Source organism: Propithecus coquereli, unplaced genomic scaffold, assembly GCF_000956105.1.
Source record: "Propithecus coquereli isolate 6110/MARCELLA unplaced genomic scaffold, Pcoq_1.0 Scaffold43, whole genome shotgun sequence".
NCBI classification, from domain to species: Eukaryota; Metazoa; Chordata; class Mammalia; order Primates; family Indriidae; genus Propithecus; species Propithecus coquereli.
In genome coordinates, this window is record NW_012150063.1 from 6,843,719 (window position 1) to 6,870,826 (window position 27,108).

Here is a 27,108-nt window from a genome sequence, read left to right on the forward strand (position 1 = left end):
CTTTCAGAAGAAAAGTATCAGTGAAATTGAGGACCCAATAAATAGAAATTTCCAAACTTATACAAAGACTTTAAAAATGAAAAAAAGGAACAGAGGCTCAATGGCTTGAGGAATAATATCAATTCTAACATATAGGTACAGTAATATGAGTTCCAGAAGAGGAGAGAGATGATGGAAGTGAATGAACACTTGAAGAGATAATGATTGAACATTTCCCAAATGCAACGAAAAACATCAATAGATCCAAGAAATTTAACAAACTCCAAGTAAAGTATATTCGACAGCCAACTAATCATTTCAATATGGGTTAGTCATAGATCATATGACTAGCAAGTTCAAGAAGGATTTCTTGATACATCTTTGACACTTCCCCCCAAATCTGCCTGTTCATTCCCCAACATTTCTTATTTTAGTAAATGGTACCACACTCAGCCTGTTATTCAAAATAACATTCAGGAAGTCAAAAAATCTGTGATATGTATTCATTTTATATTTGTATACAAGACATGACTTTATCTCTTTGAAAGTTAACCTTAACACTCCTCTTCTTCACCCAAATGTTTGGAATGACAGAAAATGCAATTTTAAAAGAACCTCCCATACCAGCACTGAAAACAACAAAGTTGACCATCAGCAGATCAGAAATCAGAGGACTCCTCGAAGATGGAAAGGACTTGCAATCAGAATGGCAGGAAACAGGATGTAGACAAAACTACTGCAGAGGGACCTGCAGTTCTTCCCAAAAGAGCCTGAGAAACCCCAAACTCAGGTTTGACAAACAGTGGCATCGACCTTGCAGAAATTACCCCCGCAGACCTCTTTCCTTTGCCCAAGGATGAGAGGTAGCCCACCAGCAAGGTGTATTGCCCGCAGGATAAAAGGCAGAAAATGCCTCTTAAAAATAAGCAAACATTTCTAGAGGAAAGAGAAGTGCTGCTGGCAAAGATATTGGGAGACTGAAAGAACCAGAGAGCCTGAGGGAACATTTCTACAACAGAAAAGGACTGCGGTCCAACTCTGGAACAAAGTCTCCCAACACTGGCAAATGAAGTAGTCTCCGTGTTGTTCCCTACACGCTGCCCACTCACACCATTGCCCACATCTAGCATTTTCCATTAGGGAAGACATATGTGCATCCTCTTTTGCTGGTGCTTTTCCTATTCTCGGTGATTGCACAAAGAGCACTGATATATTCTGGGATTATATTGATAAATTCCTTTTTACCTGGGTCAGTAAACTTGAACTCAATTTTCAAAACTGCATATTATCCATCATCTTATCTAAGATTTATAAAGTTTGCTCTGATTTTCCCAATTTGAAAAGCACTCTTCTTGCTGTAGGAAATGAAAATAAAATAGGAATTGAGGAGGTCTACCTCCCTCTGTGATCTGTTAATCTTACCATCCTCCCTCGAAGGAGGCCATCCCTTCCATGTTTACACTCTGAGAGGAGGGAGCGTGGTAACCACTCATCCCTCTGACACAGGGTGCAATGTTTGGCTGCACAGTGTACGAACTGCACAGATACATGTGGCAGCCTAAAACACCTTCAAGTTCTAGTTCTATGTCAGATTGTTTCACCGTCGAGCAACATACCTAGATCTGACAATAACAGCACACAGAGCATCAACCAGAATACATCACAACATTCACACATGATCATCTATTTGAGCAACAAGCATGTACACTGTCACATAATACCTTACTCATCTTTTCCTACATCTGAGTGCTCCCTGAAAGATGACTACTTCTTAGCTACACACTTCAATGCTTTGACTTAACAATTAACAGGGGACTTTGGAACACTGTACTAGAACCTAAAAGGAAGATGTTTTAAGGTACTGATAAAGGCATTTCTTATGGCCCTCAAAACATACTGTATTGATGTATTCCGTTACACTGAAATGACATTACGGTCTTTTCATTTCAAACCTAACTTACGCAAGTGGTAGACAAAGCAAACTCTAGCAAATAATGAGGACACAGAGGAAATTGATGCAGAAGAAAATACTTTGTGAGAATACAACAAATCACTTTGCCTGGCCCTTGCTACAGATCATTAGAACACGGGCATGCAAAGGAAGAGTGGGGTAGAGGATGACAGAAAGGAGAATTTGCCAGCAATCTTCTATATGCAGCTTCAGATTTAATTGAAATGGAAATTTTAGGATTAAAAACCCCTTGAGCATTTTCAAGACAAGAGAAAGGACATTGAAGAACATTTAAATCATCTTTCTCCTGCAAAACAAATCAGAGTTGGGACAGTTTTATGCCACATAATAGAAAGACAGGTTTCAACCTTGCAGAAGAATAGGTGATTTTAAATTTGAAAATAGAGTTTGGGAATTAATAGTATCATTAACATTTAAAAATGCTGAGCAGTAGAAAATTATAATACTCTGAAGCTCCCATATTTAATAGCTTGCTGCTTCCATATACCCTGCTTTCATTTAGAGCAAACACATAAAATTGAAGAAGGGGCACATTTGCCTTCCTTTTCATCATGATATATACAAATAATAGGCTTTCTTCAATAGTCTCAATGCTATCTTAGTGATAACTCTGGTCCTCTATCCATTTTCTTCCTATTGTACTTACTTCTATCTCTCCTAAAACAAAGACCACAATAGGACATAAGTCTTAAATCTTGGAATGCAAGTGAAATGAAAAAGAAAGCATAAATGCGTGATTTTATTCATATATTTTAGCTTTGCACTTTCATCAATAATAGAATTACTGAGATAGAGGAGGGGGACAATACCTGCGGTATAGGCTCATCTCACTGAATTTGCCTTTTTCTTTTTGTGGCATTGAGGACATGCTTGATCTAGAGGTAAAAATACCTGGATGTAATCTCAGCTCTGCCACTTTAATAGCTCTGTGGCTTTGAGCAAGAATTTCTTGGAGTTTTGCTTCCTTCATTAATAACTCTATCCCACACCCTTCCTAGGGTTTCAGATGCATAAATCCAACTGTATTTTCTGACATCTCCACCTCAACAACCTCCAAAGTACTTCAGTCTTACAAGGATATAACTCGTGATCTTCTACTATTAACTTGATTCTCTTCCATTTTTCCTCATCCATCCACCTGAGCTAGCCAGAAATCTAAAACCCGTGTCTGATTGCTCTCTCCTTTTATGTCCAATCTATGACCAAGTTCTGTTAAGTTTACACCTTTCATTCCTGCCCATCTCTCTCCGTCTCTAACACCAACACCACCTCTATTCAAGCCACCTCACTCTCATCCTAACGACTACGAGAACTCACTGCTCTACCTCCATTTACGCTCGCTTCTCTAATTATTTGCCCATCTAATCAGTATTCTTTATGAATCTGATCATATCATCCCTCTACCTAGAATATTTCAGTGACATAGTCTAGCTATTTGGAAATCCAGTTATGTTCTCTAACTCCTGAACAGTCCTTCTTTCAGTTCCTTGAATGTGCCATGCTCCCCCACACCACAGGACCTTTGCACATGCTATCCCTGCCTGCCACACTGCCTGTCCTCTAGGCACTGTCTGTTCTTCCATCAGACCTCATTTCAATCCTCACTCATTCAGAGAAGCTTTCTCTCACTTCCCATACTATGTCAGTTCTCCTTATAATAACATGTTTTCATATCATTATTACATGATTACAGTTGTAGCTTTTCATTTACTTCATGATTATTTGAATATTGCCTTCTTTCTCATTAGACTAGAAGTTTCAAAAGGACAGAAACCAAATCTCACTTTTCTCATATGAGATATGCACAGTAACAATTTATTGAATAATTGAATGGATCGATGAATATAAACAAATTAATAAAGTTATAAAATTCAGTACCCTCCCAGCACCAAAATCGTACATGTCTACTATTTAACTTCTTTGTGCAACCACTAACTATATTAAAATGAAGCTAAGTTGTGTAACAACAGATTTCATTGTTAACATAAATAAATGGGTCTTGAAAAAATTCCTGGTGTATTTAAAATTCTTAGTAGGAAAGCAAAATATATATATATATCAAGACACTAAAAGAAAGGTATACAGGAAGGAATGTTTTGATGGAGAGGTTGAAAACAGGGAAGAAAGAATGGTCCAGACAACTGCTGACATAGGAAACAGTCTAGACAAAGGATATCTGAGGGCGGGAGGGGCGAGGGAAGTACCACTGTGGAACAGACAAGCAAGAGGTATGACCCACATAAGAAGGAGGAAAAGAGACAGGAAGTTATGAAATAATAGAGCTCAGTTATTTATTGTCGTGAACCACCTATCTAATGCAGACTCTGATTGAACAGGTGTCTTATAAAATAGTTGAGGTCTAAAAGTTGAATTTTTTTTTTTTTTTTTTTTGCTTGGGACAGCAGTTTTATTGCAGTCTTTTCATTTTTGGCAGCCTAAAAATATTAGAGCAATGATTGTCTCCTGCCAGCAGCGTGCTATTTTGTTGGCCGTGCTTGTGGCAAAACAGTTTGATTCTGGCTGTAAATGAGAGTTTCTTGATTACCTGCATGAAAACCCTCACTACAGGCTCCGTGAACAGATTCTGGGAAAGGGCAGTGTGAGAGGAGCTCCCAAGAGAAAGAATCTAACACACACACACAGAGACAGAGACACAAACACACACACAATAAATGTGAGCCCCGTAAGCACAACACAGAGATGATGCCTCACAGGGCTTTTTCACTCAACTAAAGAGAAGAGCGAAGCATATGTCACCTTATTCCTTATTAGAAATAAGGACCTTTTGTGGGAAACCCTCTTTTACAATGTTACATCCAGATAACCAAAATTCTAAGGAACTCTATAATTTACTCAAGCCCCTACCCAAATTTTTATATCTCAAAGCCTCCAAATATTTTAGGGAATAATTGTTATTCTCCCTCCTTCATGCCTAGTACAAAGAAAGCGCAGTAACTTGTACTCTTCCCACACTCTCAAGCCAACATTTGGAACCCAGCCTTTTCCCAGGCCAGCATGTCCACCTAGCAGCAGCTCTCAAGACAGCACCTAGTCAGCTGTTCCTTCTAGCCTTCATGGCTCCTGGGCTCTTCCTGACAGGGACTGGTGTTCCAGAGCCTCAGAAGGGCCCTACTGAGCTCTTTCTTAACAACTAGGTCTTCCAAGAAACAACTCTTGAAAGAAACATGTTCAAGATCTCTTAGCATTGGATTAGGAACACCAGTGTCTGAAATAAGTTCATGCTCTTCAAGTGTTCGGTTCTGTGAGGAAAGACATAGGTATATCGAGGGAAGATACAGGTGAGCTGAGAGAAGACAGAGGTGTGCTAAAGGGAGACTGAGCCGATCTTGCCTCAGAACTAGGTACTTTCCACATTCTCTCCTGGCAAATTCAAACTCAGGTATTTGGGGGATCTTATCTCCAAATCTTTCCCATATTCCCTTCCAATAAGATATTGGGGCATATTTGAGAATTAGGATCAGGAAAAACCATGAATTTTCTAATGTTGCCATTCAAACTAATCTCTAAAAATGTACAAGACATTCAGTTATCTTTTAAGGAATCATAGATATAATATGAAAATCATGCCTCCCCAACTACATAGAGTAAGGGTCATATTATCTTGGTAAAATGTTTGAGCAGAGGGAATAGAAAAAATATAAATTACTTCTAGTACCCTGGTGAATGCCTAGTAAGTTATTGTGTTTAGTCTTCAGTACCTAACTAACTTTCATCCCTGGGAAAAATAAAGAAAATGTGGACATCAAAGTGGATCTTTGGAATATAAAATTGCCACTGTCCTCAAGGGACCCATCGAACATTTCCATTGATTGAGGATAGTACATATGCTAGGTTTAAGACAACTGTAAAAGTTACCCAATGAAAAAACCAATTACAAAATAATATTGACCATACAAAATAAACCAAAGGGATTTTCTATACATTCAGTAACTTGTAAACTTGGTCATTAATCCAAGTTTTGCATTCCATCCTATTAATAGTTTACATTGAGAGGAAGAGAAACTATTTAACGCGAAAGCTTATATTACCATGAAAGGATTTTGTGGACCATGAAAAGACAGAAAAATGGAAGGAAGGCATAATGTTGCCTTAATCTAACAACAGGTGTCAAAATAATGTTTAGAAGTAAGCCATCATCCCCGTGATTTACCTTTCCATGCCTTGCAAAACCATCCTAAAATCTTCTAACTCATGAGAAAAATCTTCCCCCCAAAATAGAAATAATATACAGATTGTTTCCCTCACGATACTATGTTTATACCTTTTCACTATATGAAATGTATGTCTAAATATCAAACTTATCTTAGGATATGATTCACATAATCATGGTTCCTTAAGCTTGCATTTAGAAATAAGAAGTATTAATAAATCACTAAAGGGTTTTTTCACTTTTTTCCTAGTGGCAAACAATCACATTGATAAGCATAGTAAATGACTGTTGAATCTAAATAGAGAAGCTTTAAGTACCTCACTCTCCATGTTTCTACTCTGAATCTCCCCAAAGCAGGATGCCTCAAAAACTCAAAATCGTTACTATATACTTAACGGCTTCTGAAGGAGCCTCAGCACATGTAAATATAATTCTTTTCTGGTGCTTTCTATCGCAGAGGCAAAATCCAGTCTCTAAGAAACTAAAAGAATCTACCTACCCACTGCAAGAAAGTATACATGTAGAGGATGTATACAGTACTAAAATCCTCCCAAATGTTACCTGGTCAGTCACACCCTGATGGTAGGGCAGCCTGTTGTCTCCATGGCCCCAGGTAACAGACAGACCACAGATGGCCCCTTCTAATTTTTTTTTTAACTTTAAGAAACACAACTGTAAACTGCTGCCGTTTACCCCACGTCCTGATGAATCTCAATTAAAACATTCCCAACTCTTTAAAAGCCGGAAGAGATGCTTTGACAGCACAAATGGTCCCTTGCGAAGGATGCTTTTCCTAGGGGCAAAGCTGAATTCAGAACTAGCAGTGTGGGGGTGTTTAAGTCAAGTTTCTCCACCTTGGAACTGAATTTGCTAATCACTGAGAAGCATTTTAACATTTTACTTAAAAGCAAAATCTTTCTTCCCAGAAGGCATTAGCAGAGGAGAGGGGATTTGGCTTCGAAGTACAGCAGTTTCTTTGTGGTATTTCTTTTTGAATTTCTTAAAATCTAGCAAACTTCTGATGAGCAAAAATAGCCTTTGTTGGTGTAGCAATCATCCACAGAAAATGCTACCAAATAGCAAAGACGTTGGGGAAGAGGGAAGAGTTCAGCAGCAATAATGTTCACCCCCTCGTGGCAAAAAATGCCACCTTGATCAATCCACCAACTATAAGGAAGCCACAAGCAGCTGTCACCTGCAGAGGGGTAGAAGGAACTCAGTGTTCCTGGGCAATGCTAGCTCAAGATGAGCTCTGTCCAAACAGTATCCTATGTGAGATAGGGAAACAGCAGGCCCTGCTCCATAAAGAGTCATAAGGCCTGAACCGAGGTCTCTGATAAAACAGGAGAAACTGGCCAAAATAATCTAGAACCCAGATGGCCATGAAAAAGTGACTTCGGCTGACCCTCACTGCTCATTATATGCTAGTTGTAATGTATTAGCGGACTAAAAGAGACTCCCACCAGCGCCATGACAGTTTACAAATGCCATGGCAACTCCCAGAAGTTCCCTTGTATGGTTTAGATAGAGAAGGGACCCTTGGTTGTGGAACTCCCCACCCCTTTCCAAGAAATCTTAACTCTCCCTCTGCATAATGTAAAATTAAATAGAAGGTATAAAATAAGACCCTGGAAACTCACAAGGTACTGCTCTCTGTTGCTCTGGGGGATAGCCACTGCCCTGTCTATGGGGCAGCCTCCTTTTGTTTTTGCTTTTTTTTTCTTTTCCTACTTTAATAAACTTGCTTTTGCTTTACTCTGTTGGCTTGCTCTTGAATTTTTTCCTACACGAAGCCAAGAACCCACTTGGCCTTCAGGCTGGACCACTTTCCTGTATCATACTTGCTCAGCCAATTCCTCTTTTGCCATGGCAACTTCACTGTAAGTGAGCTGCTATGGGTTAAGGAATTATAGAAGCAACTCAAATCTTGGCACCCTTTATAACTATTTGAGTTGCTTACCTCCACATAAGAAAATATAAGAACATCAGAATTAAAAAGCAATCATCAATAAGTGTAAGATACATCTTTCCCTTTGTTTTTCCTTCTTTTACTCTTCTGGTGAGAGTGAAAGATGGATTTAAGTCAGCATATTTGTGTGCACGTGTGTGGTATGTGACTGTGTAGTATGTGATTATTCCTTTTAATGATTTAAAGGTAACAAGTGCATTTAAGATTTTTTTTCCTTCCAATTTCAGTGTGAAAATGAGGCATATGAGTTCCATCAGAAGTTCTTATGCAGGTCCTGACAGTGATCCTGCCTCTTCACACAACTGGAGATGTGCTTGGAAGTTACCAGATTTGCATTCATAGCCCAGCACAGGTGAGAGAAGAGAGAGAGAAAAAAAGAGAAAAAGATACACAATCCTATTTATCAACGCCTGGGTACAGACTAGCACTCAAATCCTAAGAAAACTACTAGATGTTTCCATAATCTTTTATTAATCCTCTTAACTATCTTCTCAAACTGTTTATGTGGGTAAGTCCTACATTTGCCCTGAACAAATACTTTCTACATAAGACTAGCTAGTTCATAAGAGAAATGATAGTTTCTTAAACCATTCTATGTGCCAGAAAAAGGGTAAGCACTTTACAGGAATTCTCCCCCATTCAATTCCCCAGCAATCCTCTAGATGACTACTGTCGTTGTCTTCCTTTTGCAGATGACGAAACTGTAGTTTAGAGAGTTCATGTAGCAACTTGACCAAAGTCATAGGGCTAGTATACGTCAGAGATTTAAGTTGAGCAGTCCATCTGGGTACATATTTCCACTTTTAACCATCATGCTATCATGGAAGGCTCTTTGGAGTAATACCACTTTGGAGACAACCAGAAAAGAGCAAATGATTAAAGCGAAATTAAAGTTATTTAATCTTTTTCTCTAAGCCAGTCGTTACATATGTCATCGGTTTCTTACGTGGACATATTCCCTCAGAATCTTTTTAGATCCTACAGGTCAAGTGTCACCTATTAGATGAAAGAAGCACTAACTTTTGAACACTGTTTCTTAAATTCAGATTTCAGTCACATCTTTCAAATGTGCAAGGGAGCCAGAACATACGCACTGTGAAAAGTTTCTACGAAATCACAATTTTAATATTAGAATGGATTTTATAAATTACCTGGTACATCTTCCTTCCTAATAAAGGAATGAGCTAGTACAACTTTCTGCCAATAATAAGAATCCCATCAACCATGCCCAGGCTATGCTGGAACATTACCAGTCATTCTACACTTACTCCCTCCAGGGAGCAGGAAGCAATACTATTTCACTGTTAGAAAATTCTAATCATTATAACAGTGTTCCTTATATCAAGTCTAATTTGCTTTGCTGTGACTTTCACCTTCTCATCCTATTTTTACCATTGTGGGATATTAAGTTTATTACCTTTTCCATGTAACAAACTAAATGTCTACCCTATCTCATTCTTTGAATAATTCCTCATTAGAGATGGTCTCCAAAACTCTTTGTATCTTAATTCTATGTACTCACCCTACTTCATCAGTGATCTTCCTAAAATGTAGCACTCAGCATTAAATATTCTGCATGTAGTCAAAATGGTAAAATAAAATACAATTTTTACTTTCTGCATTATGTATTTTCTTCTTAGCAATCTAAGAGTGAGTTATTTCAAAGAAACAAACAAAGCAGAAACTATATCACTGTTTGGAGTCATATTCAGTCCTGTTCATATCATCAGTTGTGTCAAATGAGGATGTCTATATTCTGTACAGCAGGTCCTTGAATAATGTAATTTTATTCAAGGTCTTTTCATTATAAGGTTGATGAGAAAAAATAATCAATTCCTGGAAGGGGCCACTCTCTGTGTGGAGTTTTCACCTTCTCCCCACATCTGCACAGAATTTCTCTGGGTACTCTGGTTTCCTCCCACATCCCAAAGATGTGCACATAAGATCAATAGGTGTGTCTACCTGGTCTCAGTGTGAGTGAGTGCGGGTGTGTGTGTGGGTGCATCCTGCGATGGAATGGCCTCCTGTCCAGAGCTGGTTCCTACCTTGCACCCTGAGCTGCCAAGAAAGGCTCTGTCCACCCATGACCCTGAATTGGAATAAATGGGCAAAGAATTATCATTTTTATTAACCTTTCTTAAATGTCTGTATAGCTCACATTTATCTCAATGTTTAATATTATATTTAATGGAAAAATATTTTATGTTTTCCTTTGAATTTGGAAACAGGATAGGGATGTTCACTATCATTGCTACTTTTCAACAGTGTGCAGGAGGTCTAGCCAGTAAAATAAAGCAAGTTAAGGAAATAAAAGTTACAAAGACAAGAAAAGAAGTAAAATTATATCCTCAGATGACATGACTGTGAATATAGGAAATTGAAAAGAATCTGCAATCTAATTAACAAGTGAATTTGGAAAGGTTGCTAGATATAAAGTTATGACACAAAATTAATTAAATTTCTATATACTAGCAAAACAATAGAAAATAATGTTTTAAATATAATAGCATCAAAAACATAAAATATGTAGAATATATCTAATAAAAAAAATTTTCTGAAATAAATTAACAAAGACCTACATAAATACCATATTCCTGAATTGGAAGGCTTGTTGTTTTTGTCAATACTCAATTGAACTAAAAAGTCAATGCAATTTCAATCAAAACGCCAGCAAGCATCTTTTACTCCTACAGACACTGTGGAAAGAAAGAGACGAAACACAGAAGAGCACAAATATATAATCCCATTTATATGCCATTCAAAATGTATTTATGTTAATAGATATATAATAGAGAATATCTATGATAATAGAAAGCAGAATATTTGTTACGTCTGTAGCAGAGAGGGTATTGCCTGGAAAGAGACCTGAGGGAGCTCTCCAAGGTTCTGAAAATGGTCTAGGACCTGGTTACATGGGTGTACACATAAGTAAAAATTCATTAAGATTTATACACTTTATTGTATATATGTATGGTATGTCTCATTTTTAAATGCTAAACTATTATATTTGATTCTAAAACAACCAATATAGAGGACCTTGGATTTATTTATACTGATTAAATTTTTATCTCAGAGTTTTAGTTCAATGCTCCAAACCACTAAGAGTATCTTGAATCACATCATCACTGGTAATAGCTATTTGTGATTTAAATTGAAATAGGACTGAACCAGGAATATAACTTTTTGGCAGTAGAGAGCTTATACAGATTGGTTGGGTGTTTCATTCACTGAAATCCTCTTAATTTTGTACCCTTGCTGCCTACATTTATTCATCTTATCACAAGGTTATGGTGAAAAACTTTGTCAAGTGAATACTGAAATAGACTAGACCTCATTGTTATCCTGAATGACACTATTTTACTCATATCAGTCAGATATTTTATGGCCTTGAATATTATCCATATTTCTATGCTTATTCTATCAGTTATAAAAAGAGAGGTATTAAATTTCCCACTGTTATTGTATATTTCTTTTTATTTTGTCAATTTTTGAGCTATAAATATATGCAAATTTAAAACAGTTATAATTTTCTAGTGAATCGACTTATATCCTTATAAGATGTTCTTCTTCATCTCTAATTTATTTAAAGTATACTTTGGTATTGGTATAGCTATAACAGCTTACTTTCAAATACTGTGCAAGATGTATTTGTTATATCCTTTTACTTTGAATATTTCTGTAACTTAAAATTCAAAGTTTATCTCTTTCAAGCAACATATGGTTGAATTTTGGCTTTTTAATCCAGTTAAACAATTTTTATCTTCTAGTGTATTCAGTTCATTTACATTTGATATAATTTCTAATATATTTCAGTTTAAATCTACCATTTACCACTGGGAATTTTTTTATCCTCTCCTATTCTATATTGCTTTTTTTCTAGCCTTCTTGCTTTATTCTGGATTAGGTGGTATTTTATTATTTCATTTTCCCCTCTATTAGCTTCTTAAATATGCAATATATTTGTTTACTATTCTTTTAACGATAACCATCGAAATTATAAAATGTATCTTTATTAAAATGTAATTTAAATTTGTTATTTTTCCAATTGATGAACAGAACAAGTAATTCCATTTACTCCCCTCTGTCTTTTGTACTATTACATATTAATTCCATTTACTCCCCTCTGTCTTTCGTACTATTATTGCCATGTATTTTAATTCTCTATATACTTTAAACTCGCTGATGTGCACAGATGCACACATGCACATGAGCTTTTCTAGTTTTTTTAATGGAAGACTTAAATAAGTCTACAATAAGCTAGTCTGCCATAGTTGGATGTGGAAATCCAAATAACTCTATTTTAAATGGGGTTAGGAAACCATAATTTGTTCATTGTTCCTAAAGATCACATCTGTTATATCCTTATGATACAGTTTAGTTTATAATATTTACTTATTGATTTTATATTTTCACCAGTGGTTGACTTTAAACTTTATTTAATTCATGGGTTGGAAAACTATAGCCTGTGGACTAAATCAGGCCTGCCACTTGTTTTTGAAAATAAGGAATCACAGCCATTTACATATCACCTGTGGCTGCTTGCACACTACAGAAACCATATGGCATGCAAAACCAAAAATACTTGCTATCTGGCCCTTTACAAAAAAAGTTTGCTGATCCTCTTACTTAATTTCTATAATCCATTATTTTCCCATTTAGCAAATCAAGGCTTTTATCCACTCTTATTTCTCTGGTCTCTTTACCTCCACTCTGTGTTCCAACCCATCTGGCTATCACTGGTGGATTAAACTCAGTTCCCAAACTCAGTTCTAACCACATTACTCTTCTGCTCAAAAATGATAGTATTCTGCCTTGTATGAGTTATTGGTACAGTATATACTTACTTTATTTTCTTTTTTATGGATACTTCTAATACTACATTTTATTTTTTTACTAAAGCATGTAGAGTATTCCTTCCTTAAGTCAAAATTTGTCTTTCATATTCTAAAATTCCTTTTTTACTGTACTACACATTTTAGATAATCAGTGATTATTCATTTGATTGAATAACAAATATATTCATTGTTGGAAAACTTAAAACGTTCTGTTTTCACTCCACAGTCTAACCATTAGTAGTTAGGCATCTGAAATGATACGTGTTATTTCCAAATCATTTCATTGAAGTTTCAATTGAGAAGAATTCATCGCCACCTACACGGGGCGGCTTCCTTCTGTGCCCTGCATCATTCCCACGGGCCCCAAATTTATCCTTCTGTGCCAGTCTCCTGCTCCCACTGGCAGAATCAATTTTGAGACTTCAATCATTTAAACATTTCTCCTTCTAACCATGTCCTTCTCAGTGTTCCTGAGATGCATTTTTAATGTATTTTTTGTCTTGTCCTTTTGTTCACAAGTTACGATTTAGTAGATAAAATCCTGCTCTGCTAAACTGTATTTAGAGCCAGCTCCCTCCCGACCTTCCTTTCTATTCTAAAGCCATAGAGTTTAACTAGAAGGATGAATTAATATAAAACCTGAGCCACTCTTACCCTTCTCCTTTAGTTTCCTACCCAGAGATTCAAATCTCTGAAGAAAATGATGGATGACTCACCCCAGGTGACTCAGCGGAGGTAGACAAGCTCTGGGTGGGTAGGACAAGCTACAAGACCTATGATACACATTGAAAATTAGTCTGAAAGTTGGTCTCCAACTAACTCTTTCTATACCCCTTTGTTTATCACTGAGAGATACTTCTTTAACTCAGAGTTTTGCATAAATTGTTCTTTAGGGCAGGAGTATTTCTTGAAATGTCCATTGGAGTTGTATAAAAATGACTTCCTTATTATAAGTTTGGGAAGTTAAAAGTCAAATAAAGTTAAACAGGTTTTTCTACCACAAAATTTCTCAGCCTTCAATATTCTAGTATATATTATGAGTCTGCAAAGGCGGTATACATAGCAAGTAACTTTCCCAAGCTCATTTTACCTCACTTTTAGAATTCAGCTGTTAACATTCTGACGAATGGCAGTACTAGTCTTCCCTATGAAAACAATTCAGTAAATGCTGATAGAGCTCTTTACTGCAGCTTAGTTAGGAAGGGGGAGGACCTTTTTCAAGCAAGATGACTAGAGAAGCTGGTTTAGCATCCAGTAGGATATTGTTTAAACTATATTCCTCTCGTTATTTCTCTATATTGAAATGCTGATGCACTGCAGTTCCCCTGAAAGCTTAATTTCTTACAGCACGGCATTCCCGGCAATACCCAAGCTCTCTGCTTATGAGCTTACCCTGGGGGCTGTAAATAGTAACACATGACCTGATGGTGGCTTCATTCTAACTGTATAAAGCAGAGGTTAACCAGCCAAAGCAACTAGAGAAAAGCCTAGTTTGGACTCTTTATACCTCTATATATTTTGTGTCATTTTATCTTGTTTGTTTAAGTCCCTTAAATAATATTTAGTCAAAAAAAGAGAGAGTAAATCACAATTACACACCCCTGGGTCCCTCATCTTATATTTTTCTTCCCCAACTTCTCCCTTGTCTTTTCTTTTTGCCTTAACAGAAAATAGTTCTGCCTGGTTTGTTGTGTGTTTCCTTTTCCTCTCTAGATAAGATTATTAATCAATTCGGTGTTGGAGAGATATTTATCATTTGGACCAACCTGTCATAGAATTTTTTCAAACCTATTTCCCACCTCCAACATACTGAAGAAGAAGCACATGATGAGTTTGTGAACAGACGTGCACTGTAACCATTGAAAACTTGTTTAAGAAGCAATCACATCATTCCAGGGGCAGCTATGAGGCCACTCATGATGATCGGAGGAGCCTGGTGGCATACTGGTAAGGAATGGATGACAGGAGAGTGCCACAGGTTACTAAACTGTTTCATGTTCAGCTGAATTTTTAAAAACCCATTTCCATGCCTGTTATTTAACCACCACTGGTGAAAAGAGAAATGGCTTCTTCTCAGAAAGTGAAAATATTTTTGTAAAGGGATTATCCCCTTGCGGAACTAGTAAGACATAAAATTGCATCCACATGCATTTCTGCTATCTTTCTTCTTTCCCAATTTCTCGTCCTTATGACATGGGATAAAAAGGGAAACCTGAATATGATTATTCGGGTATAATGTGACCACTCGATTCCCAAGGACTCATTAATCTCACTCCTAGAATTTATTCTAGAAAAACAGTTTAACCAAAAAAAAAAGTACTCTATGTATCAAGAAGTTACCATAACATTTATAGCAAGAAAAAAACCTATATAACCCAAGTATTTAACAACAGAGAAATGTTAAATAATTTATCTACAACATAAAATTGTGTATCCGTTTTAAGATGTAGGTATAGAAATATTGTATATTTTAAATGAATAAGAAAATCACAAAACACATAATTCTTAAAAATTGAAAGAAATATATACATATATGGATACACTGGGTAGTTTTTTTCTTAGAATTATTACATCATTTTAGGTGATAGGGGTTTATTGCTGTTCTTTCTATACACAAAGATGCACGTATCCCAGAAACCATGTCAGCATCCTCACATTTTCTTTGGATACTGGTTAAGATTGCATTTAGAAATAAAAATACCTTATACAAGTTGAATTTCAGATTAAAAACCAATGGATTTTAGGATAATTAGCATAAAATATAATTTAGGACAATAATTTTTAGTATAATATATATGCAATGCATGGGGCATACTTATACCCCCTACCCAAAATTTATTTTTTATCTAAAATTCAAATTTAACTGGGTATCCAAGACAACAAGTCTAGTGGAGAACTGGAAAAAGAGGCTAGCATTTGGAAGGAAAACACCATTTAAACTCTAGTGACCCATCATCTTCTTATTTATGTCCCAATAGAGACAGGATATGTTGAACTTTGTTACTATCAATATGGAGTTCCCCATATTTGGTAGATTTTTACAGTAAGCTTCTCCAGTGACCAGCTCATCCTGCTACTCAGGAGGCTGAGGTAGGAGGATCACTTGAGCCCAGGAATTCAAGACCAGCCTGGGCAATATAGCAAGACCTCTGTCTCTTTAAAAAAAAAATGTTTGTGTGTGTGTGTATAGTGTTCTGTCATGTAAACCTTAAAAATTAGTGTATCTATATGCAAACAAGCTTTTTGTAGCTATATTTTTGGGACACTACTCATTGCTATAGGAGGTAGAATGGTTTGTAGAAATGGTATTATAGGAAGAACATCAGAATTTAATATAAATATTGGTATCTTTTCAACTTCCAAATATTTTCCTTACTAACCACACAAGTAGTCTGGTTATCAGACTTTTTAATGAGGGGGAGTCATAAGAGTCTTAAAAATACAGAAGACAGATAGCAGCCAGTAAAATGCTTCATTTTACAAACTAAAATGGAAATACTGACAGGTTAAATAAGTTATTCAAGCTCACATCTACTTCATGGCTTCCCTTTAGGAAGAATAATTGAAATTTTCCAATTTTCATTTTTCTTACCAATGCAGAAAGGTGATTGCAGACAGACCATTGACAGCCACAGACTGACTTACTAGGACTTTCCTGGTAAGTGAAAGAAAAAAGACTAGACATTTTGTATTTTCTGACATTTTGTTTTCAGCAAAACTCCAAGGTAAATTCAAGAATTATGATGAATAAATATGTATTGATTTCAGCTACAAATATAAAGAATATTTAATTACAAATTACACTGATTTCCATTTTATAAGTCAATAACTTTTTGCTATGGCAGCCTTCAACTTTGTTTTCAGGTGACTGTGTATTGATGGAGGTGGAAAGAAGAATGGTTTTTCATAGAAATAACCCATCAAACAAATAATCAAAAACAAATCCCGTATCTATTTTTTGCTTCCACAGACAAGAGATCTAAACATCTCTATTAGAGAAATTGGAAGCCTAAAGTGGTGGATAGCGACAACGTGTTATTTTGTGGCCTTTTGTAATAGCTTGACTACACATTCAAAAGCTAGGCTAACACCAAGAACCCAAAGTAATGAAGCTTGCGCTACAAAATTGTAATCCATTGGCAGATAAAATGGAAAAGTATTGTTTCCATAGCAGTTTAAAAGAATTTTGGAAACTGTTAACAAGGAACTAGTATTTTTCCTGGCCCCAGAATGTTGCAGAACAAAATGCAACTGCATTTCCTTGCTCCAAGGTAAAACTGCTTTAATATGAACATGGGAGAGATGGACTCATAAAACACTTGCATTGTAGTCGGTTTCTCTTTAATCTCTTCTTTTCAAGGGAAGGGTGGCATCTTGTGGCACAGACACAACTTGCTTCAATAAGCTTACTTTCCCTGTGAGCAAAACGGCTTGGAAAATGGCATCTGGTTGTGAGCAACTGTGCATATTTTAAAATTTCTTTTCCGTCTGGGACCAGCTCCTCTCCCACCCTTTGGTGGCTGCAGTTGCTGTCAGGAGAGGTACAGCAAGGGGAGGAAGGTGCTTGGTGAAATAAACATGATCTGACAACTAAACCACCAAAATGAGGTGCTGCCTGCACAGCTGGTTCTCACCTCTCCCTCTCTCTCATGCATTTTAGGGGCTGGAGGGGACCCTAATTTTCAGAATTCCTGAGATTTTTCTTTCCTTGCTTACTTTCCTTAAGAGATTAACCCTTCCCGTAATTACAGTCCTGGGCACTTTGCTTCTTCAAGCCCTTGGCCTATTTCTGGGCTAGAGAACAGTAGCTGTGGGTTTAAAGCAATTCCATGCTAGAGTTTTAAACAGTGCAGGAAAGGAGAAAAGCCCTGTGCATTTGGAGCCATGAGGGACGCCAAAATGTTCCAAAAACGTTTATTTTATACCAAACCAAGGCAAGAACTCTGACACTATAATGGCTTTGGTGGGAGTTAACTTTAATTGCAAACTTTTGACTTCACAGAAGATCTGGCTTGGAGAGGAAGAGCATTTTCTTTTCCTTGTCAGTGGCATATAAAACGGAATTCAGACAGCGTTTTCTCCTCACACTGAAGTCATGTCACCAGGTATAGCAGACACACACGTGCCTGGCACAGCAATCCATGCATTGCTTTCTTTGCTAGCCTGTCCTATCACAACCTACTGCTTTTGAGGCATCATCAAAAGGCTTGCAAAGATATTTTAAACCATCTTTATTCATACCAGTCATTTCCAATTTCTCCCTACTCTCTTTTATAAAAATTCTTTGGTGCACAACTCGCTTCACCAAGCAGATCATTTTGATATATTAATCCATACTATATGTGTGGACATTTCTCCATGTCATGAAATTTAATGTCAACATAGTGTTTTCTATATAGATATCTCTATTTTTTAATCCCATAATTATTAAGCACTTAAGTAATTCTCTCTTTATGCACATTTCTGTTTTCTTAAAAAAATTTTTCCTAAATGTTGCATCTCTGAGTAAAACAATGTGAATAGTTTACAAGTTTTCGAACATATTGCCAAATTGACCATCTGAAAGATTGTACCAATTTATATTTGTTTGGGCAATGCTTTCATGTACCAATTGAAGTTTTGTCACTTTTTTAAATCATGTCATTTTGATGGATGAAAAACAGTGTTTCATTACTTAAAGATGAATCTGGATGATTCCCAGCGCATAAAATATTATTTATTTATGTATTTTTACTCCGTTACAATCTCTTCATTTGTTTTTACTTGTTCAAGCCCTTTGCTTATTTTTCTATTAGATTATCTTTTTTACAGTACTTGATATTAATATAATCTTTGGATGTTTCAAGAAAATCGATTCTTTAACATATATGAAGAAAATATCCTAACCTGTTCCTCTTGCCATCTTTCCAATCTCAGGAAATGCTATCTCCAATCTTCCCTTTCCATGGGCCAAAAACACTAGTGTCATTTTTCCGTATCCGATTGTACACACCACTGGCACGTATCTGGCCAGTCCCTACCAGCTGCGCCCAACATGGTAATCTTTGTCTCAGTCCTTATCACCTCTTGCCTGGTCAGTACATCTATATCTGTCTTATAAAACAAACAAATAATTGCATGCTGTCAACAGTATGGACATATTACAGTTTATTTAACTACTTCCCTATTTTTCATTAGATTGTTTCCAGTTTTTTAACATTAAAAATAAATAGCACTGAAATAAGCCAGTCCCAAAAAAAAGATATTGTATGATTCCACTTATATGAGATAACTAGAGTAGTCAAATTCATAGCGAAAGTGCAGGAATCAAGAGTTGACTTTTGGTCTTGCTAAATCTGAGATATCTAGCTGATATTTATAGTCATGCATGCTGCAAATACTAGGATCATTTTAAAGCATTCATTTTAACTAGTTGTCTCATGTCTTGAGGTTATATCAAGATGTTTTTTAAAGGCTTCAGTACCTTTAACTGGCTGGCTTAAAAAAATTTTAACATTAAAAAGAATGAACAGCATATGTAAATATGATCTTTTAGCCAAAATTTGCATTTTAATATGGTAGCCTATTATATAATCCTACCACCTGTGTAAAATGAGTCAATCATAGTTTAATAAGACTCAGGTACAGTGAAACCATTTATAAAGTAAAATAGAATTATCACATTTGGTGATTATTAAAACTGCAAGCTGAATAAAATGAGAAGCTCCATCTGTTACTATCTACCTTTCACCCCTACATGAGGGAAACAAAAAGGGAAGAGAGTTAGATCCTGCTCCAAGCAGTTGCATGGAGTGAAAGTTCCCATTTGGCAGAGAATATGCGTTATTCATTTTTGTGTCATCCACAGTAGCTTGTCTGTAGTAGGCGTCCAATTAACATTTGTGGAATTTAATCAAAGTCTGTTTAGCTGTACAGAATAATGTCATGGTCATTATTCAATACATTTGCACAAGCATTTATTATGGAATGTTAAAAACAAAAAAACAGCTTAACTTCTGGCAACTTCAAGTGACCACAACAAAGACAGTAACAGAGGAAATAAGTGAAAAAGGATTAACTGCTATAAAAACCCTTGTACTTTACTATTTAAGGGAGATCAGTAGTTACCTTTAGGCTAGAGAATGGCCTAGAACTATCAGTAAATTAAAATTCACTGGTTTACTAACTTAAAAGAGTAAATTAAAAGCAGCAGATACAGCTATTTTAACTGAAACATTCTCATACGTGATCACTACAAATGAGAGAAAAAAAGCTGAATTACCAATTATAAAGTAAATAATCTAAATAATATATTAACTGCTAGTAGCATTTTTCTCTTACAGCAAAGTGTCATCATTGTTGTATATAATGACTGAGAAAAGATTCAGTGCCAGAAAAATGTTTATCGATAACAGAGCATAAGATGCTACAGGGATTCAAAAGTGAGTAAGACATAAACTCAGCTGCCAATGACCTAAACGTCCAAAAGAGAAGACAAGAAGAATACATGACTGTAAGTAAAGGTGGACTATGAAGTTTACACAGCATCAGGAATGCGAAGGAGAGACAAATAAGAAAGGTGTGGTTTGTGGAAGGAGTTCAATGTTTTTCCAGGTAAAGGAAAAATCAGCGAACATTGCCAGGTTAGCCAAAGTATCAAAATAAGTATGGGATTAATGAGAGACATAAATGGAAAGGTAGTTTGAGCCATATTATCAAAGGCACACATACTAAGATTAGTAAGGGCGGACATTTGAAAGTCATAGAAGGATTTGGAGCAGGGAAATAACATGATAAGAATTTTGGTAATGAAAAGGTCTAACAATGTTGTATAGACCTTACTACTCAAAGTATGTTTCCCAGGCCAGCAGTATCAACATCTAATAATAGTACCAGCTTGTTGGAAATACAGACTCTTGGCTCCCAACCAAGACCTGCAGAATCAGAATCTGCATGTTGACGAGATCCCTGGTTAGTATGTAGCACATTAAAGTTTGAGAAGGACAGGTACAGAATAGCCTGGAGGGAAAGATTCTGGAAATGGAAAACCAATGAACAGTTCATTGCAATAATACAATTGAAAGATAATGACAAGTAGAAAACCACTACTGCCAAGCCCCACTTAGGCATAGCTATCCCTCAGATGAGAACAGGAAGCATCTTAAGTCAGTCTTCACTGCTCTGTGATATTTATTAGAACGTGATATTTATTAGAATTCTGGCCTTCTCTTTTTGAAGCCCTAGACTAAATTCCTCATTTCACTCAGTTTCATCATCTTCTCTTTCTCTAGGTGTTAAGGTCCCAGCTTCCCCTGAACCAAATTTAGAAAGGTTCTCTGTCCTTCCTAACCAAATCCTCTATCTGCAGCTAGGAAAATGATCCTAAGAAACACAGAAAGTAATTTCATAAGTCATGACCTAAATCACTATATTCAACCCGAATCCCAGATATCTTAGAAATCAACATTTCTCCCTAGGTGTTTTATTTTGCTGAAAGCACCATGATGCATTTTGAACTACTTTTCTCATTAAGTGAACTATTTTACAGAAGGTTGTATTTTGTAAGTTGTCATGCCAAGTAGGTGCTCACTGTGCCTATGCCCTACCACAGAAACTTCCCCAAATGTAGCCTTTCCAACCGTGGCTTACTTTTGTGTGCACCGTTCCCTCTGATGTATGCCCTTCCAGCCATCCCACTGTTCCCACCTGACAATCTCCTATTCACCCTTCGGTATCTCTTCTAGGGGATGTACAAACCCCTCTCCTCTCCCTACACAGTTAACTGAGCCCTCTTCTGTGTTCCTGTCCTTGTATGGAAGGACATATGGCTCCCTACCTGTACATTGTCCACTACAGAGTAACTACGTAGTTCCTAGAATAAGCTGCATGCCGTAGATTGCAATCTAGAACACTAAATATAACTAGAGGTACATATTAGTAGAAAGAAAAAAGAGGAAGAAAGGCAAAAAAAGAAAAACAAGAAATGCTTTTTAATATATTAGCAATTTTTTCACCATTAGTACCTGGCCATTTTCTCATTTGAAAATGAGGATGTTTAATGAGATACTCTTTAGTGCTCTATAATTAAAGCATAACATAATGATTGGAACATACTAAGTTTCTAATGTCTTATAGCCCAATTCTTTTATGCCTTATTAAAAAACAAAAATATTTCATGTTCAAGAGGTTTTTCTCTAATACTAGTCTCACTATCTTCACTTTTAAAATAATTTAGTATTCTATTGCATTTCAGGCAGTTGCTTAAATTGCAACACAAATCTCACCAAAGAATGCAAAGTTATCAGCCAAAACAGTTTCATTTTCAAACTAACATCTTACTGGGTTGGGATAGTAGGCATAGACCTTTAAAAAAAACTACATATGTTTCCCAATAAACCCATTGCTAGAAGTATGAAATAAATAGATTTTCAAGTGTGAACTCCCAATTATTTTAACTCTGAGTTGTAACATTAAAAATAAACTTGCTTTTCAGAACAAATTTCTGCAATATTGATTTACAGCAAAAATTATGCTTCTGATGTAGCTGAGATAATCAGCATTTGTCCAAACAAATTAATTTACATATGGCAATAATAATGACACAGTGGGGTACTGAAAGATGGTGCTCACTGCTGGATGGATCACAACCCACTGTCACAGTGGGGGCTTCAGGGAGCGGTTCAGAATGGGCCTCTCAAAGCCTCCCTCTCCCGCAAATGCACTTACTAGCAAGAGCTTGTTCACCAGTCAAATGCAACTCCAAGCCCACACCAATCTAAGTAAAACATACACACGCATGCACACAGAGCTGGCCATATATATTGGGGAAGGGGGAAGAAAATATACACACCGTGAAAAATTAATTTCATCTTTCTCAAGACCCCTATTCTCTCTGATAATGGAAAAATATCTACAATTTTATACAGAAGCCTAATTTTAGTAGCCTAACTCAGTCTCGTTTGGGTAATGTTCAGTGATCCAGATTTCTAACCCCTCTCCATACTCTTTTCCAAGACGGCAGCTGGGTGCAGGTGAAGCTTGTACGTGCCCGCATGGTTGAGAGCAGCCTGTGATTCACCTGTAGCCCCTGCAGCAAGTCATGTCCTTACTTAGTCGAAAGGGCTGGTGCTTGCTGAGGTGTAGCAGATCCTCTGGTTCTTCTGAAGTCCTCACCATTAGAACATCTTCCTCCTGAGCCCAGGACTCTCTGAAGCCTGGATTCTTTCAGCATTTCTGTCCTCTCCTAGAAGGTCTGGGAACTCATGGCTTCCTTCTCAACATTTTGCAGGGCTCTGTGAAACTGTCCTCCAGCCCACCCACCTAGACAACCTTCTCGGCCACTAACAAAACTACTGCTTGCCCAGCACCATGTAATTCTAGCACTGTACCAAACTAAGGGACATACAGATTTTTCCAAGCTACCCACCTGTAGTGGGCAGAAGAAGGGCTCAGCCCCTCAAAGATGTCCATGTCCTAATTCCCAGAACCTAAGAATATGTTACCTGGCAAGAGGGAATTAAGGTTGCAGAAGGAATCAAGGTCGTTAATCAGGTGACTTTGAGATGAGGAAGTTGTCTTGGATTATATGGATGGGTTCAAAATAATCCAAAGCATCCTTAAAAGTGGAGACAGGAGGCAGAAGTGTCAGAGTCAGAGTGGCATGATGTGAAATCAATCAGACCATTGCTGCCCATGAGGATGGAGGAAGAGACCACAAACCAATGAATGTAGGCAGCCTCTAGAAGCTGGAAAAGGCAAGAAAATAGATCCTCCTTTAGAACTTTCAGAAAGGAACACAGCCCCATTGACACCTCGATTTAACCCAGGGAGACCCATTGTGCACTTACAATCTTCAGAACGGTAAGGTAATATATTCGTGTTGTTTAAGCCACTGTAGTAGTTTGTTACAGCAGCAGTAGGAAACAAATACACCACTTCTCGACTACTCTGTGAAAAGCAAGAAGCAATTCCCCACTTCCCTGAGATTTCCCACACACCCCACCACCAATCTCCTTCTAACACTGACCACAGTGCAGGAAGTGAGAACACTGTCCAGGTTTTGGCACCTCTCCACATCTCTCAGAACATGAAAGAAGGCAAACTCTTCCACTGTCTTTCTCCCCCTAGAGCATCTGTCTACTGAAGCTCAAAATAAGTTTAGTATTTAAACATCAAAGTTTTCTCTTGATATTTAAAGTTTTTAGAATTTAGAAATCCCTGACCTCTCCCTGCAGAGCCTAGCTTTCAAGACAATTATCCCAAGGCTGAAGAAAGACTGTTTTTGGAGTCAAGGTTTTGCTCTAAATGAAATCTGCTCTCTCCCAGTAAGGGATAAAGCCCGGAGAGTCTATGGGTGGGAAAATATTTCAGGGAATGAAAGTAAATCAGAAAATACATGTATTTTAAATATTATCCCTGGTATCCATGTAAATGTGGCATCAAGCCAAGTTGCTTAGCCTCCTCCCACAACTTCCCTACTGTTAGGCTGAACCCAGAGGCTGGTGGGAGGTTCCGTGTGAAATTTCCCTTTAAACTGGCCCCACCCCTTTGAGAACCCTCCCAAACCCAACTATAAAAGCCCTAGATGCCACCATTTCGGGGCTGATGACATCTTGGCCTCAGCCTGTCTGTACACAGATGTTAAACTATTTTTCACCTATCCTGGCGGCATGTGTTCTTCCCTCGGAGTTTCTAACACCTACCAGATTGATGCTTCTAAGCCTCTCCATACGAAGTTCTGGAGCTGCCACTGGGCTAGAAAACCCTCACAAATAAAATGCTTTAATCACAACAGAGAAAGAGATAGGAAGAGAGAGAGAGAATCCTCATCCTGGTGATTTGATCAACAAATGTTTATTGAACAACCTCTGAACCTAGGTACTGCTCAGAGGACTTGAGAAATGGTAAAGGTAACAAAGGTGGGTTCCTTTTCTAGGACCAACCTCTAGGCAATGTCTTCAAACCGGTTTCGTGCTGCCCACCTTTGGCATCCAAAATGGGGCATCAAATGGAGCAAGTCTGTGGAACAGAGTTGAGCAGATGGGACTTGGTGGATGGAAGATTGTCTTTATTTGGAAAATAGTTGGGATTCACCTCTGCTTTAGGCCTCCGGACTGGGACTGAAGCAAAGCATAGGTAGTGGGGCCTTTCTGTTCCTTTGTCTGTAATTTTCCTCTGGGGAGCTCTGATGCCTATTCCTAACCTAACCTATGACTTCTGAATAAGTTACGTCCACTTCTGGTTAGTCAACCTGTTTGAGAAATGAAATATCGGAAGGGTATATAGACCAGTCCATCTAGTTTGTGGCTGAAGACATTATTGGTGGCCACAAAAACTTTCTCAATTATTCCATAAGCCATAACAAAATGCTGAAGGTTTGTACGAGTCATATGAGTGGGCTTAGTAAGTGTAAAGTTTTTCTGTCTATTATGAAGGTAGCATGGCCTTTTAGCTCACCACTTTCTTATGATTTTATAGGTTAACAGAATCACCTACCCCTACCATGTTCTCTTCTCTCTCTCTCTCTCTCTCTCTCACACTCTCTCTCTCTCACACACACACATACAGTTAATATATGATAAAGACGGTACCATGAATCAATGGTAAAGGAATAAATTATTTAATAGTAGGTTTTAGGGAAAGTGTCTCATGATGAATAACAAAAGAATAGTAACTATCTGACATCACACACAAGTGTGGACACCAGATGAATTGAAGACTTAATGTTAAAGTAGAAAACATGGTTAATAGAGGTAAAAAAATATCTTTGTGAGCAAAAGTCAACACAGACCATGAGGCAAGAATTCTATTCAACCATTAATAGCATGGACACAGTTAACAGACGAATGACAGAATCAGAGGAGATAACTGCAATTTTTAATACCAATGAGAGATTAATATTTAAGATATGGAAGTAACTACTGCAAATCAATTGGAAAAAAGAGAATGACTCTCAATAGAAAAATGAATAAACAATTTAGAGAAGAGAAAAATGACAAACATTAAAAAAGGTATTCAAATTCATTAGTAATCAGGGAAATATATGTGAAAGCAATAGTGAAACACATTAAATTAAATAAAAAATAAGAATGTTAGACCATGCTAAATGTTGGCAAATAAATGGCTGCATATGGATCCTCATGCAGCGCTGGCAGAAGTAGAAAGAAGCGCCACTCTAAAAAGCAACCTTCCAGTACGTAGTCACATTATTAATAGTATATGCATAATATACAGCCTAGCAATTTTGTTCTCAATCATATATACCAAAGAAATTCCCACATAGGCCTGTAATAGGACATATAGAAGGATACTCATTGAGTATCATTTGATGGTGGCAGATGTTGGGGGCAGCCTAGGAGGATGGATGGGCAAAAGGCGGATGTACACCAGAAAGTCCTGTGCAATGAGAATCAAAGTGCTCTATGTACTCCCAGAAACATGTATAAATTTTAAAAATAAGATACTGAGAAGAAACTTTTAAAAAAACTGAATGCGATACAGTATACAAAAGATTTATGTAAACTAAAAATACATGTACATGAAACAACAAGACACAACTTGCTAGAAGATAGCCAAAAAGATATGCTGTAAATATTTCAGAATGGTTACTTGTAGATATTTTTGCACAACATGGTGGCTATAGTTAATGACAATGTATTGTAGTCTTGAAAATTGCTGAGAGTAGATAGATTTTAGTCTTCTCACCACAAAAAAAATAAGTAGGTGACGTAATGCACGTGTTCATTAGCTGGATTTAGCCATTCCACTATGTATATGCATTTCAAAACACCACACTGCACATGATAAACATATACATTTTTATTTGTTGGTTAAAATTAATTAACTAATTAATTAATTAATTTTTTAAGAAAGAAAGAATGCCTGTGTGTTAAGGAGGGAAAAGGAATTGGGAACGGGGATAAAAGAGAATGATGAGCGAATAAAAAAACAAGCAAACAAATGAGAAAGGGGCCTTACAAGGACAAGGCGCCCTGCACTGAGGGGTAAGATGACACAGATCTCTGCAGCTGGCTCCAAAGGAATAATTACAATAATAAAGGATGTTTTCCATCCATATTTACACAGCCGTCCTTCCTCTCCACTGTTCACTCTCATCCTCTTCCTTCTCCAGCATTCTCTTTCCAACCTCTCTCTCATCTGCCTCCTCCTCTTTCTTTTCTCTCTCCATCCTTTATTATTTTTC